Consider the following 18401-nt stretch of genomic DNA (forward strand, 5'->3'; position numbering starts at 1 on the left):
GTGCCCTTGACTCTTCATCTTTCAACCTTTCTTCTTATTTTCAAGCTTTTTTCTGATAACAATGGTTAAAACTTCCAAATCTGTTCCTCAACTAGTTGTTCTTCTTCACAGCTGACTGCTGAAATCGAGGAGGTCACTCCCGATGTAGTCGTCCTCGTGACGTTTGCTCCTGGCGCGGCTACTAATAAACTGGCTCCTGAGCTTCGCCTTGATATGCGTGTTAAAAAAATATGTCTAATGAATAGTTAGACTCCCCTTTATATAGTAGGGGAGTTTCACCCTAAGTACAATTCTAAAAAAGAGTAGAAGTCCTTCTTCTTGCTAATCACTGATCCGTTGCTGATACGAGCCGAGAAATACGTTGTGATATCCGATTGGGCACAGATATCTCGGCCCTTTGTTAGTCGTGCGTGATTGTCTGGTAATGCTCTCCGAAGTTTTGGGGTTCGAATCGGACCTGGGGGACGTGTTCCCGATTCTTCTGAGGGTAGGTGTTTTGCACAAACCTCTACACGAGGAGCTCCTTGCTCTAATTCAAATATCTTAATCTTAATATGCATCTTGATAATCAAATGTGTATTCAGATTGAGACATTTTAATCTTTAAAAAAACAATGAGGCCTTATTCAAGGAGGAATTGAAGGCACCAAAATTATTGCTCGGTAACGAAAGTCACAAATTATGCATATGGCGTCCCTATGAATAAGAGAAGCACCAAGACTAGAAGGGATTATCTGTTCTGATGTGCGCCCTTCGTGTTTCATTACGGGCTGGCCCGGCCCAACCTAGCTGAACTTACACTGTTACACAGGCTTTGGTATTTGATGGACTTGATTGGGCTGACCCACTATTGCAATATTTGCATTAGGACGATGCATGTGGCCTTAATCGGTGATATTTAAAGGGGGGGGAAAAAAGATTTAGAAAATTTGTGAAATTAAACATATTATAACACATGTATTTGTTATAAACTTTTTCAGACGTATGATCTTAAAATATGCAATAACATGTGTATAATTTTAAAATTTATTATTAACATTAAAAATATAAGTTAAATTAAGAAAGCTTTTACTATTTTAGGAAAAAAAATTGCCACCACATAAACTCAAATGAAGAGAGTATTATTTAGGACATTTTAGTAAGTTTACTCTATCTCGTTTGTTAAGTCACTATCTTTTTTATCTTTTCGAAAGAATAATCACATTATATATTTAAAAACTCTTAAACGTTCAATGCTTTATTTACTCTTATAAATTTGTTCATCTCCTTCTTGAAATCTCTTCTAGACACGAATTACGCCTCAAATATTAGCAACAGTAAACTAATAAAGTTTGTAGAAAAGAAAACGGAGTACTAATGAAGTACAATAAAGAAAATTGAAAAATCGGCTTGTTCTTTTGTTTACTCCTATATTAAAATAGAATTCAAAATGATACAAGATAGAAATTGGGCCCCAGCATAAAGTAAAGATAACGCAAGTCAGCTCAACGGATATGAATAGTTGCTTCATGTTTCCTTGGTTCAATAATTAATGAGATAAAATTAACTCAGGTGTATATCAGAATTTAACATCAAAGCTCCAGAATTCAGATCGAGTATCAAATGATTGCTAATTTTCAAGAGAAAAATTAACTCCAATTTCTAGCCTCGGAAATCATTTGATTTTTCTAATATATGCCTTTCATAGTTTAGATTCCTATTTTTATAGTGTCCTTTCTGATTTTCAGATATACAAACTACGCTACCATTCACAAAACCTAGGCGGGCCAAGCCGCCAGAAGTTTCATCGTTTTATAGAGCAGGTAACGACTCCTGCCGCCATGGGAATTCAGAAAAATCCGACGGCTCCGGGTAATCAAATAACCCGTCAACCGTCACAAAGTCACCGTTGCCATTCACCCCATCATTATCTCCTTGCCTTACCTCGTCGGCCATCCCGAAGTCGAACGTGTCATAATTAGGCATTTCATCCTCAAATCCCACCATATTCACCAATCCAGCAGCCTCCGGCATGGCAGATTCGGCGTGAACCTGTTCATCTGCCGGAGAAAATGTTGGCGGGAGACCGAGCTCATCGTCTGAGGCCTCGAGGAGATAACCGAGGTCCGGCCGGGAGTCTCCGGACTCTGATGACGTCAGATCTAGGACGGTCTGAGTATCGAGATAATTCGAGCGGTGAAGGATCTCCTCCTCAAAGCTCTTCATGACAGAGTCGAGATCCTGAATCTCCGGTGGACAATCCGTCAGAGCGTCAGGCTCATCTAAGATGTCCAATATGTCTTCTCTGATCTGCTTAGCCTCCGACGAGTCCAGGTCCACATCTGTTTCCACGATATCCGTTTCGTGTGGTTCAGAACACCTGAACCGGTCCGAACCGGACGAGTTAGGACTTACATCCGATTCCGACTCGACTCGGTCGGACTCGGCCGAATCATGACTCGTATATACCTCTGTGTTAACTCGCTTCGACTCAGGCGAGTTATCAACTGAGTCCAATCTTGACTCAACTCGGGACCGTTTGTTACTCTTATTATTCTCGGGTTTCTTCAACACTTCCATATTGTAGAGTAGCCAAACAAGGGATAGTTAAATTTGCTTAAGATGAGAGATTATAAAATTCGAAATAAGACAATAGGGTGATTAGAAATGAATAGCTTATCTTTTTGAATAATATAGGGAGAAAAGTGGGTTGTGGTGGGAAAAACTACAGTGAGCTAGTGTAGTAATTTTAGGCCTAGAGAGAGAAAAAGAAATAAAGCAAAAGACGAGCTGTTTGCTTTTGGTCGTTGGATGTTCCTTGTTTGGTAAAAAGAGAGGAAAATAATGAGAAGCAGTGAAGGAGATAATGAAGGGAAAGATGGTTTATATAGTGGGGGAGAATAGGAGGGAACCAAAGGGTGACAGTGATAAGACTTTTATTTGGAGAGAGAGAGGAGACGAAAGATGCTGTTTTCAGGTTAAGATGCAAAGGTGTGGGGAAGTGGAGGTGGCATTTATATAGTCAATCTAAAAAGATGGGGATTTTTCTCGATACAGTTTTTTAATATAAGTTCTTTTTTTCTAGTAATGGATGGAGTGAGAGAGAGGGAAATTATTTTAATTAATTAAAGGAGGAAAAGTAGGCAGAGATTTGAGATGGAGAGATGTGGACAGGCGCGTCTTTGGCGGTTTCTTATTTTAATAATAATACTCCTTTAAGTCATATTTCTCCATCTATTCCTCCTACCATCACGTTTTCACGGACATCTTGCCTTTTTCTTTTTCTTTTCTATTTGCTTTGTTTAGTTGGATTTGAATTTCTCTTTTTTCCTGTCTCATCCATTTCTGGTGTCCATTCATTTTAATTTTTATTTCAGTTCCGCATTTCAAGTCCGTCTCCGGGCCCACCGTTTTCGGAAGGAAAAACGATGACGACTTGTCCTTGGGCTCTGTGCAAGCTGGCTCCACACCTTCAGCTTCAACCGGCTTCTTCTGATCAGTACGTATTAATTGTTCCTTTTTCTTAAAACATTTTAAATAAATTTGAATTTTTGTTTAATGACGTGTTCATCTGTTCATGACGTGTTCTTCGCGCTTTCTGTGATTTTCATTGGTTGCTGACTTCCGTCTTTTACATTTTCACTTTTGTTTTTGCGTGTCTTTTTTATCTGCTGCTCCTGTCATCTGACCAGGTAAAGGAAAAACCCAGGAAAAAAAAAGTGAAATAGTATTGTATTTGCTACTGTATTGGTCAAAATTTGATCGCTGCGATCGATTCAACCGAGATCCCGTCCAAGCGGCGAGATAGTGGAAGACGACATGGTTTGCTCCAAACCCCTTACTCACAATATTCGCCAAGTCAAAGAACAATACTTAGGAAACGACGAAAGCGGACATGGTATGAAAGTGTATCGACCCAAGAACATAGTAAGGATTCCATAACTATATATAGGGAGCAGGGGCAGATGCACGCTTGTCGAAGCGGTATCACGCGACACCGCTTCCTTGGAAAATTTTACTCAATATATGTATTAATACTATACGGAAATGGATAAGTAGGAAAAAATGATGCCAGTTGATATAAATTGTATCTTGGTGTGTTGGTTAGGTGCTTGATTTTTCTCTAAGAGGTCAAAGGTTCAAACCTCAATTAGTACACTTTTCTTTTGCAAATATTTGACAGCGCCTTCTTGGTTAAAAATTGTGATGAAATAGAATTGAACTCGGGATCTTTTCCAATTTATGACTCAACAAAAACAATAGACTATGTCTATCTCTTGTTTAAAAATATGATACACAAAGCTATATTAAAATTTTTCGATAAATTTCGACACCGCTTACTAAATTTCCCGTGTACGCCCCTGATAGGGAGGAAACCTTCCGAGAAAAGAGGGACTTCTTCTCTTTCTCTTTCCTCACCTCTGTAATCTTCTTAGTAAAAAGAAGACAAAGCAATCTTTCATGGAATATGTAAAACAGTCATCTACATCGATTAGTGAGAGAAGAAATAAAAAGCATCAAAAAGATTGATCGCCCCTATTTTGTCTTATAGATCTGGAGTTTATTATGTTTGACAAAGATTTACCTATTCATCTTCTTTAATTGATTTAATCAAAAAGGTTTCAATATCTTTTGGTCAAATAATTTGGCGCCGTCTGTTGGGATTTCTTAGTGAAAACTTCCTAGTCTCCTCCAAATCAAAAATCGGAAACACGATCACCCACTGAAACAAACTGTAAGTAAACCTCACACGCCAACCTAAATCATGATGTTATATACAAGCAGAAGTTGCAACTAACATCCTCCTCCGCATGTCGGGCAGCCCATGAGCCAGCCAAAATGAGCCTAGCCCGCACAAGACAAAGGCACAAAAAAAGGAAGGGAAAGAGAACTGAATATAGTTACCGAATTAAGAAAATCTCCCCCCATCAACCATTGAAATGCCAAGAAAAGCGAGCAACGCCACAGATCCACCTTCTGTTGTTTGCTCAAACAAGAACGCAAGCGTCGCGCGGGCGAGCGAACGAGCAAGGAAACATCCCAACTGAAGAATGGGAAATTACTACAAAACGACCGAAATATCGTCCATCAGACAAACCCAACTCCTAGGAAATGATACCCCTTAAGCGATACCCCCTCTCCCTCCCCAAGAAGGTGTCCCAAGAGAGCCCTCCCGGGGACTTAAAGACCGGGCTGACGAGGGGGAACTCCCTAAGGTCAAAGGGTAATTTATCGCCCCACCCACCAATGATACCTCCAGACCGGAAAGCGAAAAGGTTTGACAGGGAAACTCCAATAAGAGCGTGAAACGAGTGTAAGCAAAGCAGTAGCGTTTTCTGCTCTCCGACATCAGATTCCCGATGCAAATAAAATTAGGCGAGCTGGGACTCCCCCAGAAGATACCCAACTCTCCGAAAAATCGGAACTCACGACGGGTTAATATTTCGATAAAATTTCGAAATAACACCCTCAAAGCCTAGGGCTTTCGCAAAAAAGAAGAGCTCGACCTCAATCGAACAACAACGGATTAATATTTCGACGAAAGTTCGAAATAACACCCCCAAGGCCAATGGCCTTCGCCAAAAAAGAAGAGTTCGACCTCGATCAAACTACGACGGGTTAATATTTCGATGAAAGTTCGAAATAATGCCCCCAAGGCCAAGGGCCTCGCCAAAAAAGAAGAGTTCGACCTCGATCGAACAACGACGGGTTAATATTTCGATGAAAGTTCGAAATAATACCCCCAAGGCCAAGGGCCTTTGCCAAAAAAAAGAGTTCGACCTCAATCAAATAACGACGGGTTAATATTTCGATGAAAGTTCGAAATAACACCCTCAAGGCCAAGGGCCTTCGCCAAAAGGAAGAGCTCGACCTCGAACGAACAACGACGGGTTATTATTTCGATGAAAGTTCAACACCCTCAAGGCCAAAGGCCTTCGCCAAAAGGAAGAGCAACTTTGATCGAACAACGACAGGTTAATATTTCGACGAAAGTTCGAAATAATACCCTCAAGGCCAAGGGCCTTCGCCAAAAAAGAAGAGTTCAATCTCGATCGAAAAACGATGGGTTAATATTTCGACGAAAGTTCGAAATAACACCCTCGAGGCCAAGGGACTTCGCCAAAAAAGAAAAGTTCGACCTTGATCGAACAACGACAGGTTAATATTTCGACGAAAGTTAGAAATAACACCCTCAAGGCCAAGGGCCTTCGCAAAAAGGAAGAGTTCGACTTCGATCGGACAACGACAAGTTATTATTTCGACGAAAGCTCGAAATAATTCCCTCAAGGCCAAGGGCCTTCGCCAAAAAAGAAGAGTTCGATTTCGATCGAACAAAGACCGGTTATTATTTCGACGAAAGTTCAAAATGACACCCCTAAGGCCAAGGGCCTTCGCCAAAAGGAAGAGTTCGACTTCGATCGGACAATGACGGGTTAATATTTCGACGAAAGTTCGAAATAATACCCTTAAGGCCAAAGTCCATCGCCGAAGAAAATTGGGACTCGCGGCGGGATAATACTTCGATATAAGCGCAAATGTAACATCTTTACGGCTAAGGTCGCTATTAGAAAAAGAATTCGATACCATTCGGACTATGATGGGATAGCACCTCGACACAAGCACAAAATCACAGTCCCATCAGCTAAAGTCGTCTTCAAGGCTCTACTCAACCCGCGTGACATTTAATTCCCTAAGAGTCGGGAATTCATCACTCGGAAATCTACTTCTTTGCACCAAAATTATGAAGAGCAAAACGGGAAAAGAAGTACAAAAGGCATATAACAATGGAAAATTCCTCTTTATACAAAGCTATTGCGCAAACAGCCGCAGATTACATACGGCTAAAACCAACGGAGTCCAAGAAAAAACAATAAACAACAAAAAAAAACAGACAAAGACAACAATTCTTTCACTCGGCACCATCTCCAGGAAATCCTCCCTCATCGTCCGCGCCCTCATCAGCTTCCGGCGTCGCAGAATCATATCCACAGTTAACACGAGCCTCTCGTGCCTTCGCCCATGCTCCTTCATATGGGGCCTCGGTAATATTGCTTGCCTCTCACGAACTCTTATATATGTCCCACTGGGATTCAACATAAACCCAAAGCTCGTGCAAATGACGGGGAACAGCGGCGGAGGAAGATTCGACTTGAGCCAACAGTTGCTCCTTTTCGGCCTCAAGAGCAGCGACCCGGTACCCTAAGGTCAATGCTTCCCAGTCGATCTCTCAAATGCGTTCCTCGAGCCTCGCCTCTCTTAGCATGGTCGTCGCCCTCTCCGATTTCTGCTCGGGTTGGAGGACGCGGTTAGTGTTCTCCAGAGCCACCGCCCTTACCGAAGATGATGACCAGACACTCTCGATGTTCTCCAACTCGGCCAATTTTCCCATCCACTCCGCGCTCATCGCCTCGACCCTGATAAGATTCTGATCCATCTCAGACTCCATTGACCTCAGCATCCGCTGAAGATACTCGCACTGTGCAGCAGCCCCTTTGCCTAACTCAAGCCCTTCGTCCTTCGCACAAAGTTGCTCCTCGAGCACGCTACTTCTGTGAATAGCCTCCATCGATTGCTGGTCCCTCTTCTCCAATTCCTCGTTGAGGGATCGAGCACCAGGGTTCGCCTTCAGCCGCTCATGCATCTCACGGCACTTTTGCGATTGCACCGATACTTCTCCAATATCTTCAGGAAAATCTTGGCCCGAATGTCAGCCCTATGAGCGCTCTTAATTTTCGCCATGTACGTCTGAAAAACGAAAAAATGGGTTAAGACCATATCGTCTAGAAAAATAAAAAGGAACACGAAAGAAAGGCAAAATGTACCCTCAAGCCCATAACAGCCACTTCATGCATCAAGTCAATATCAGGAACATTCCGAAGAGCCTCGTTCTCGACAACAGAACACAAGATGTCGAACTGTAGCACCAGGTCCTCCATGTCCCCCAGGAGATTAATATCCGATGAGATATAAAGAATACGGGACGACCTCCCGCATGAACCACCGAACGGGTAAGACCCTCTTCAAACATCATCACACCATCAGGATCAAGGTCAGACTCAGATTCGTAATCGTTGACGACAACACCCTTTCCCCTTCCAGCGGCCGAGGAGGAAGCACGACCAGGCACCGAGGACGAAGGTCCGTCCAAAATAGTAACAGCGGCTTCAAAATCTGTCCCCCCGTCGCGGCAGATTGCTGATCAATCATGGCGACACGGATCTCCGTCGATGGGGCAAATACAAAGGCTGGCTCTGTCTCTACAGGCGGAATGGTATCAACCCCCGCCTCAGACCCCGTCAATGGAAGGTCTTCCTCCAGATGTATCACGGCCGAAGGAGCCGTTTCAGACTCCACTCATCGCCTCTTGGATGGCCCCTTTCCTTCCTCGGCACGGGAGGATTCACCCGCTGGATAGGCAATATGGGTCGAAATCTCAGTTTGAGGGGTGGCCTCCGTATGTACGGCCACAGCCGTAGACTCAACCGAAGCGGCCCTCGATGAAGGTCGAGTAGTGGACACTAAAGTAGGGCGAGCAGACGACGTAGGCTGACAAAAAGCTAGTGGAGGAGCCCTCGCCCTCCGCACTCTCCCTGGCATCGACGAACATCGCATAAGAATCCAAGTCAAAAGGGAAGGGGAAGAATAGCGAACAAAAACGATATCACTCACCAGTAAGGGGCTTGCGTTCATATTTCTCATAGAAGGGCGACCATGTGTGGATCCCCGCCGTATGAGGAAGAATGGCGCTCACCCACTCGCGTATATCATCAACAGGTGCAGGGGTAGTTTCGCGACTGTAAAAACATACACAGTTTAGTACTACCCAAAGGAAAACGGTCGGACATCACTCCGACAAAAAGTATAGAAACTTACGTGCGAAGTTCCATTTCTCAGGGAACCTTGTAGGATCCTCCACAAGGTGTTCGGTCCGCACATAAAAGTAATTCTCGTAAAAGCGACGGTTGGCCCTACCGTTCATCTTCACCACCAGACTCTTTGGCCCTCGGTGGTGCATGTTAATCATCGTGCCACGAATGAGTTGAGGGGCAAAGATATTGAGCATGTGCCTCAAAGTGTCTCATGACCGGCAAGCTCCGCAAACTTGAGCAGCATGAGGAGCAATTTATACAAGTATGACGAAAGTTGAGCTGGGCATACCTCGTAAAAGCGGCAAAAATCTACCACCAAGAGAGGGAGAGGAAACGTGTATCCAACAATAAAGGGGTCGGCGTGGAACGCGCAATACCATGGGCGATCAAAAAGGACTATGTCGTTCCCCACCGCCGGCAGTATTTCGACGTAGTGAGGGATTCCCTACCTAGCCTTCAATTCTGCGATCCCCTCTTCATTTATGATAGAGGAAGCAGGTTCCGGCTCCTCCCCGGTGGGACTGTGGAAATCATTCCATGCTTTCCCAAGGCGAGGCAAGATCTTAGCCACCGACGGGTCCTCCTCATCTTCTACCACTTCTGCTCCACCAGTGGCCAGAACATCGCTTTTCGGCGTCGGAATTGTGGCAAAGAGGCCAGCGCGAGAAGAATCACCAGCCATTTGTATCAATATGATAAAACAAAGGGATAAAGAAAAGGAAAGACGAAAGTTCCTGGCTAACCGGAGAAAATAAAAAATCCGAAGTATCAGGAGAAAAGAAGATTCGCAAAATTCTTTCAAGTAAAGGCAAAGAAGTGTGTCAATCGAATGGTGCATTCCTTCTATTTATAAGAGACATAAATCTCCCAAGCACGAAACCCAAGAATCACCAATCGAAGTTGATAGGGCATGAAACGGTTCAATCCCCTGGGAACTTGTGTCATAATGGCGGCAACCACGAACAACGTTTCAAGTTAAACGATGTTTCGGTTCCGAAACGGTCGCAACGGTTCAAGGATATCGAAAGGGCGTCGTTACGTTACTTGAATCTAAAGACCATACCCAAAGGGTAGGTAGTTAGATTTCTCTTAGATATGTAACAATCATAATCCATCTACCAGGCTCGACAAGAGACGACCCCGGTAAATGGAGGGACTAACTATATTGGTCAAAATTTGACTGTTGCGGTCGACCCAACCGAGATCCCGTCCAAGCGGCGAGACAGTGGAAGACGACATGGTTTGCTCCAAACCCCGTATTCACAATACCCGCCAAGTCAAAGAACAACACTCGGGAAACGACGAAAGCGGACATGGTATGAAAGTGTATCGACCCAAGAACATAGTAAGGATTCCATAACTATATATAGGGAGTGAACCTTCCTAGGAGTAGGGGGGGGCTTCTTCTCTTTCACTTTCCTCTCCTCTGTAATCTTCTTAGCAAAGAGAAGAAAAAGCAATCTTCCTTGGAATATGTAAAACAGTCATCTCTATCGATTAGTGAGAGAAGAAATGAAAACCTCAATAAGATTGATCGTCCCTATTTCGTCTTACGCATTATTTTTTCATTTGTTATAGATCTAGAGTTTATTATGTTTGACTAAGATATACCTCTTCTTCTTTAATTGATTCAATTAAAAAGGTTTCAATATCTTTTGGTCAAACAGCTACGACACGTCTCAATCCAAACAAATTGAAAATTTCATTAATTATATTACATTAAATTCACTTTACGTCGTGCAAATAAAAATATTTAAGGTTCTGTATATTTTTCAAATATATAAATTGATTTCCAAAAGACTAAACTTCTTGAAAGCATAAAACTCACTGTAAAGGGCTAAAGTTGGAAAAATATTGTCGACTAATATGTATTGCTTGTATAGATTTTTTCCGGTCATTATGCTCTATATTTTGCTAAGTTTGCCTGGATCTTCCTTTTATGTGAATTTGAGTCTATCTGGTTCTCTTTTAACACAATCACTCACTATAGTTTTTCATCTACTATAAAACAGTGCATCTGAAAGTCGACGACAACAACAACAAATCTAGTGAACGTTCAAAAATAAAATTCTCACCAGCAAATTATGTTGCAAATCCTTTCGATCCTGTGAACGACACAACCTGCTAAGTTTCTTAATTAATCAAGGTCGCCAACAAAGTGTGTATTTACTTTACTCAACAATTACTCAAATGGGAGACGGGCTTATAGCCTGTTAGGTCTAGCTTTTTCAATTCTAAAATCACTTTTTTTTTCTTCCAAAAAAGTATTTTTTTTTAAGTTGAAGTGTTTGGCTAAATTTTTGGAAGAAAAAAAAATGCTTTTGAGGAGAAGCAGAAACAGAAAAAAATAGTTTCTCTCCAAAAACACTTGTTTGAAAAGCAGTTTTGAGAAAAATACACATAAAAACAATTTTTAAAAGTTTGGCCAAACACTAGTTGTTGCTCAGGAGTGTTTTTCAAATTAATTAGTCAAACACAAATTGTTTCTCACGAAAAGTAATTTTAAAAAGAAAATACTTTTAAAAAAAATACTTTTCAAAATAAACTGATTTTTTGAGGCTTGGCCAAGTAGGCTATTAAACTTGTTGGAATTGAATCGTGATTGGTGTAACAAGAGCTCAAACTCGATCGTGATGTCACAATAATCAAATGCTTTAAGTAACTTAAATTAAGGTACATGTCTTACAAAAAATAAATATTCATGTTATCCACGCAGCAAGCATATTTTGATTGAATCAAAAGGAAAAGGCCAAAGACATAAGTCTCCCTTAACTTATTTATATTTTTCACTTTGATTCCTCAATGGACTCTCGTGCCTATTAGACACCTTAATCTTAGCAAATGTATACCTATTAAACATCTCGTGCATACTGCATACATATATTTGATGTAAAATTAGTTTTGAATTTTAACTTTTTTCTTGACAGAATGTATTGGTAGTTTGATTTACATGGTGCGTTTGACATTAGCTTTGTCGATCTTTTAAACAGATGAGGTCTTAAATATAGTTGTCTAGTCAAGATAACATATTGTCAGTCCTCTCTTTAAATTCTTACTGATACATAGGAGTGATTTTATTTTATGTCTCATACAACTTACACTAGTTGTGTGAGACCTTTTTTTACCTCACATATATGTGGACTCATATCTTACATATCTGGGTCCACAAAATCCTAGGACCACAGTTGTAAGACAAAAAAAGGTCTCACACAACTAGTGTCAGTTGTGTGAGGCACAAAATAAAATTTTTCGATATATAGGGGTGATGTTAGGAGTTCGAATACGAATACGGTCGAATGAGTAATTTTTGCTCAAATAATATATATTTATATTCAAAAGAATTTATTAAGTATGAATAAATATTAAATTTAGAACCCAATTATATATTTAGTATTTGAAATCGTTCTAACTTTCGGAATTCATAACGTTAAAATCTTGGTATACATAATACAATGTCCTTTTGACGTAAAATAGGGTGTTATCAAACCAATTGGTTGAAAATATTCGATGAGAATTTGTGAGTATTTAATCATTTTTGGAATAACTTATCGTGTATGATAAATAAAAAGGTGATTCTCAATCACTTCCACTCTCCTAGATATTCTTTAAGGAGAATGCTGTTCTCAAGCTTGAAGTAGTTGGAATTTAAAACTCTTCGATATTGGAACACATAAGATATTCTAAAGTTTTGAATAGTTTCATTTAGTTTTACTACTTTTAAGGGTAATTTGGCATGAGGTATAAGAAGATATAAAGGTGTTATAAAAATTTAATATCACCTTAATACTCTGTTTGGTTAATAAATTAGATATAAGTTATCGCAGTGTTAATTTTAACACTGAGATAATTTATATTTTATAAAAATTGGGATATTTAGCACCGATATAACTTATACCTTCTTTTTAGAAATTATACAATTGTCATTTTAATACAACATACCAAACAATGAATAAATAACAATCCTAACATAATTAATCCTAACATAACTTATTACAATATAACTTATACCGGCATAACTTATATCGATATAAATCGTATTCCAACCAAACTGACCATTAGTAGTAGTCTTAAACGAACCTTAGACCTTTGGTGAGACGGGAGGAAAAGAATCAGCTGAAGTTTGCAACAAGTGGGCAAGATGTTAGAAATTGACTCATCCAAGTCATCCTTTAATGTTCGGTATGGGCAATATAAGTGAAATATTAAATTTATTTATACTTAACGTGAACTTTATTACATATTTTAAGTTATTATAACATGTAATTTTTTAGTCCTCCGTTCATTTTTATTTATCCAGTATTCAAAAAAATAGATTTTTACTTTTACTTATCACTTTTAGCTTTATCAAAAGAAAAATAATTTATTTTTCTTGCTTTGCTCTTAACATTAATTACTCATTCCAAATCCATTAAGACCATACATCAATTAATATGTGTATCATAGTAAATTATGCACTTCATTTATTATTTCTTAAAGGATATGCAAAGTCAATAGTGGACAAGTAAAAGTTAACGGTGGGAGTATTTCTTTAAGTTACTAATCTTGCATCTTATACATGAATTAATAACTACTCCTTCGGTTCTTTAGGCGCTATGCTTTTCTTATCAATTTGTTCTACTAAGATTGGTAATTTTTCGTATTAGACGACAATTAAACTTGTACATTTTTAATTTTACTCTTAATAATATGCTTTTCTAGCTATAAAATTATTATACTATTTATTTTTATTTTTTTAAAATCTCATATTTAGTCCTATATCATCGTATAAAATGAAAGAAAGAGAGTTTATTCAAGTGGTTGAACAATGTAAAATTTATTTAATTCGGTTAGCGATAAAGTTGGGTGACCGTTTTCCTTTTTGTTTTTTTCTTTCCTTTTTTGCGTGATTTTGTCGTTGCTGATAGGAAATTTCCATGTCTTTTCTACCAAAGCATAGTATACAAATTTAAAAAGAGGAATAATGTCGTACAAAAACCATTGATGAATAAAAGGAGTGGGTAAAGATTGAAAATTTGAAGCTTAGACTAGAAGAAATGCTTTTTAAGCGTACGAAATAAATCAAACGGTACAATCTGAAATTTCAGTTGAGCAACGTGTCACGCTTAATTTGGCGGGTCCAACTTTGGTGTTTTGCCTACTGAGTTTGGTCCCACTGAAAATTCCTCACCTATTTTAGGGGTAATATCTCTCTATTCGTGGTGCGGTGCCCCCACTTGCCATCAATTTATCAGTGGGCCCATGCTATTATGAATCATTAAAACGAAGATATGACGATGAGGTCAATTTTCCCATTTGGTATCATCAGGCGTAGTAGGCGTTTGGACATTGTTTACCCTATAATTTGAGTAACAATTAAATTTGTATTATAATTTTAAGAATATATGATTTAATTCAACGTTAATTAATAGACAAGGGATTAAATAAACAAATTAAAGAGTAAAGCAAATCAAACTAGTGCGTAGGCTAAGTCTCCACCTCGACTTGTGACAATCTCGAGGTACAATTATGGGAATAAATGATAAAACAATTCTGAAGAACAGTAAGTAAAGTAGCAAGAGAACAATGTACGTATATTTTCTTATCAATGAACAGTGGTCTACAAATGAATTGGATCCCCTTTTATATAATAGGGGAGTCCTAAATAAGGTACACTTTTAATTACAGTAGGAAATCATATTTGACAGCTGTCTAGCCGCCGAAGACCAATCCATTCCAAAATTTACGACGTGATCCTCGGGCCATTCGGCCATCTCGCTCTTTCCGTTACTGAATCATAACGGTATCATCTCGAAGCATGCTTTCTTCCGACCTCGACAAATGATATCGACCTTGACATCTAAAAGGAGCTTCGACCCCGAGCTCGGCGTCCTAGCCTTCCGACGTGGTAAGGGGTGTGCATTCGAATCGGTTTATCGATAAATCGAATCGATTATTTGTTATCGGTTTATCGATTTCGATTTAGAAATTTTCCTTATCGAGTTATCGATTTCGATTTCGATTTTGTCCTCTTCGGTTATCAGTTTATCGATAAAACCGATAAGATATGCTAAATTTTTTTTTACCCTCATTCTATAATACCTTTTTCTTTACCCTAAATCCCTAACCCTATTATTTCATCTACCACATTTAAGGAATGATCATATTTAAAGCTCAAGGGAATGAAGTTCAAATTAATGGAAAATAGAATTAGCCGTGATGATGTATTTTTATTTTTTTTATACCGTTGGAGTGTTGGTGGCATACATTGATCTCTTACTTTAGTTTCGTTGCATGTGCTTGTTGACACAATTTTTATGTTATAAACGGTGTTCACCTTATTTTAACTTCTTTTTGTCCATATTAGTTAGGCGTGTTTATAGCGATATACTTTCCATGAAATCCCGCAAATTTTTTTATTGGTGTAATCGATAACCGTATCGATAAGCCCCAAAAATCGATAAATCGAAATTGAAAAAATCGAAACCTTATTGAAATGATAACGATAAGCATGTGTACAAATCGATAATCGATAAATAATTATCGATAAGGGTCAAAATCGAATCGATAAATCGAATTCACACCCCTAGTGGTATCACTTTCTCCATCGAAGAACGAAATCGGGTAGTCCTGATTTCCACCGTTTACAGATAGTTCCCTTATTTCTTAGAGTGAAATAATAAGAAACGACTTGAACCTCGATTTTCTAAAGACCCCAAAAATGACGTCATCTCCGTGACGTAGACGTTCGGAGTGACCAAAACGTCCCATCGGTTTGGTTCTCCAAAACATTAAATGCTTGCTAGTAATGGTCGGCCACTAGCGCCGCCGAATCGTCATCGTGTGCCTATAAGTACAGGTTCTCTATTTGAATAAAAAACTTTGCTTCCACCTTCAAATTTACTTGATCTCTTTCTCTCTTCATCTTTTCTCTTTTACTACATGTTGATTCAACCCTTTTAGCACCAAAAGTATCAAACTCCACATCTTTTCGCTTCCTCCAACCTGAACCAATGGCGAAAATCTCCAAAACCGTTCCTCAAAAGGAGAAAGCTTCCTCTTCTTCTTCCCCGCCGACCGGTGATAAAGCGCCGGCGGAACTGGCCTTTCATGAGATTGTTCCCGGCCCCTGTGTTACAAAGAACGACTTCAAAGTCGAGAATCCCTCATCGATCCTTGGCCGATATGAGCACGTGTCGAGATATATTTACTTGATAATGGAGAAACACCTCGAGGCTATGAGAGAGATTGTGTCTGGGGGGACGAGGTCGTGATACAGATCCTCGCTCCCGAGGAGAGTATCACTACTCATATGGAGGGGTTCCTAAGTGTCTACACTTACCCCTTCACACTGGGTCTCATCGATCCAGTCATCACTGATTTCTGCAAGAGGTACCAGGTCTCCCTCGGCCAAATTCACCCCTCGTTCTGGCACATAGTCATCATGCTCTATTTCTTTTCCAGCAAGGCCAATGGGCTAAAGTTCACCCTCAACCATCTCATTCGATTATATCGACCTCGGCTTTTTCGAGGGTTTATTAAGCTCCAACGTCGGGCAACCAAGGCTTTTTTTACGAGCAACGACGAGGATAAATATCGAGGTTGGATGAGCCGGTTCGTGCGAGTGAGGACATGCGACATCATCCTAGAGGAGAAAATGTCGTTCCTAGAGAAATGGAACCCTGAACGTAAGTGACGTTTGTAAGCACGTGATTTTTGCTTCACGGACAATCACTCCAAAAGAAAGCAAAAAATAGTGACAAATGACCTCGCTATGCAATTTTTTGATTTTACGTGACATGTGTTGGTAGTCATTTGTGGTTCTGTCCATTTTTTCATTTAATCTTATCAAACAAAATACAAAATATGTATGTCATGGTAATTAAACCATAATTCGATCATTAAAAGAAAATGCATAAAAAATATATATGCATCGTTCATTCTAGGTTGTGATTTAACCTATTTGAATATTTTTATATGTGTGTGATAATTGTGTTAAGTGATTAAATTAATAGTGGTTTTAATTTCACTTTTATTTTTCTTTAAAAATTAGAAAAAACAAAAAAAAAGAGTGATGAAAATTGGTTTGGGCCAAGAAATGAATCAAAATCAAGCCCAAAACCAGGACCCAGGTCCAGTCCAAGCACAGGCTGCCCGGGTACGTCCCAAACGACGCTGTATCAGCGTCCCTGTGTTAAGCCGTTGATTTGATTCAAATGAACGGTCCCGATCGGGCCACTCATTTAATCCAAACGACGCCGTTTCAGGCGTGTTGATCTGATCCGTTTAACCCCATTGATCCAACGGATCTAGGCCTTCCCCTAGACCCGTTGACTTGACCCGATCCACTCCCGCACCCGGTCTCACCCACCACTACGCCTAAACGACACCGTGCCCCTTAAATGAATAGATCTTGGCCATCGATCTCACTTGATCCAACGGCCAGGATCTAAACCCTCAACCCATATATAAGCCTCTCATCACACCCCACCCCACGCCCCCAAACCAAACCCCACCCTTCCCCACTATTCACCCATCGTCCCAGACCTCCCCCTCTCAAACCCTAAGCAACCTTAGATTTCCCCTTTGTAACCCCGGCCACCCGGATTCCGATGACCACCAAAATAACACCCCGATGCACCCAACCACCCTGAACATGAATCTGTTAACCGTTCACCTCGAATCACCCCGTAGCTTCTCGAATCTTCAATCAAAGATTCGAGCAAAAACCAGATCTACACCGATTGACCCCAAACTCACACCACAACATCTCCTGACCTCCCTCACCCCCCGAATGACTTTGGTTCTGTTCGAATCTGACTGGAACTGAGCAGATCCCAAATCAGACCACCAGAAACCCTAGAACTTAGAGTTATGGAGGTCTGTCCGAATCAGTAGCAGGATCAGGGTCTAGCAGACTTTTACCGAAGTGTTCTCAGTTGAGAACACTTTGGTTAAAGTCCATTAGACCCCAAAATAACCTGGTCCGAGTTCGAGCTTGAGTTAGTCTTAAATTCATATCCCTGAGGTAATTTTCCATTTTTCCTTTGTCCTCCTAAGTTCTATCTGTCGTTCATGTTCTGGTTTGGTTTGGTTTCCGACCTGTCTGTCCATGTATTTGAATTTTTGAGTTAAATGTTTAGTTTGTTTTATAGCTTTGATGATTGTTTGCTGTATATTATAGTTCGTATAGTCATCTAAATAGGTGTCGTCAACCAAATTCTACTTAAAAGATTAGAAAATCAGGAGTTGAATTTCAGTATTGATTACTATGCCTGTTTCTGTTTGGTATTACTTGTATCAGTATGACCAACTCGTACCCTTTAATTGGCACCCCTGTTTGATTGAATTGGAATCATTGGCTGAATTTAAGTTGAAAATTGATTATTAGCTATAGAAAGCTAGTAGATCCACCTGAAGTGAGCATTGAGTTTCAGTTAGGTAATTAGTAATCAGTTATTGGCTAAAATCAGAAGGGTTTATATACTAACTGTTAGGAGTTAGGGCAATACAGTAATATGCAAAGGTTTAAGGGTAGTTTTGGCATAAGACAGGGTCTGATTAAGGGTTAATTTAA

The 18401-nt window shown here is 40.0% G+C and overlaps 1 long non-coding RNA gene across 1 annotated transcript; it reads left to right on the top strand.

The window, feature by feature from the left end:
- Nucleotides 1–1522: 1522 nt before the first annotated feature.
- LOC142182263 (uncharacterized) lies at nucleotides 1523–4151 on the top strand. The gene is made up of 2 exons (XR_012711121.1): nucleotides 1523–3477; nucleotides 3671–4151. It is a non-coding gene; the product is annotated as an uncharacterized LOC142182263 (long non-coding RNA).
- Nucleotides 4152–18401: the final 14250 nt, after the last annotated feature.

The sequence above is a fragment of the Nicotiana tabacum genome, chromosome 6 (assembly GCF_000715075.1).
Source record: "Nicotiana tabacum cultivar K326 chromosome 6, ASM71507v2, whole genome shotgun sequence".
Classification (NCBI taxonomy): Eukaryota; Viridiplantae; Streptophyta; class Magnoliopsida; order Solanales; family Solanaceae; genus Nicotiana; species Nicotiana tabacum.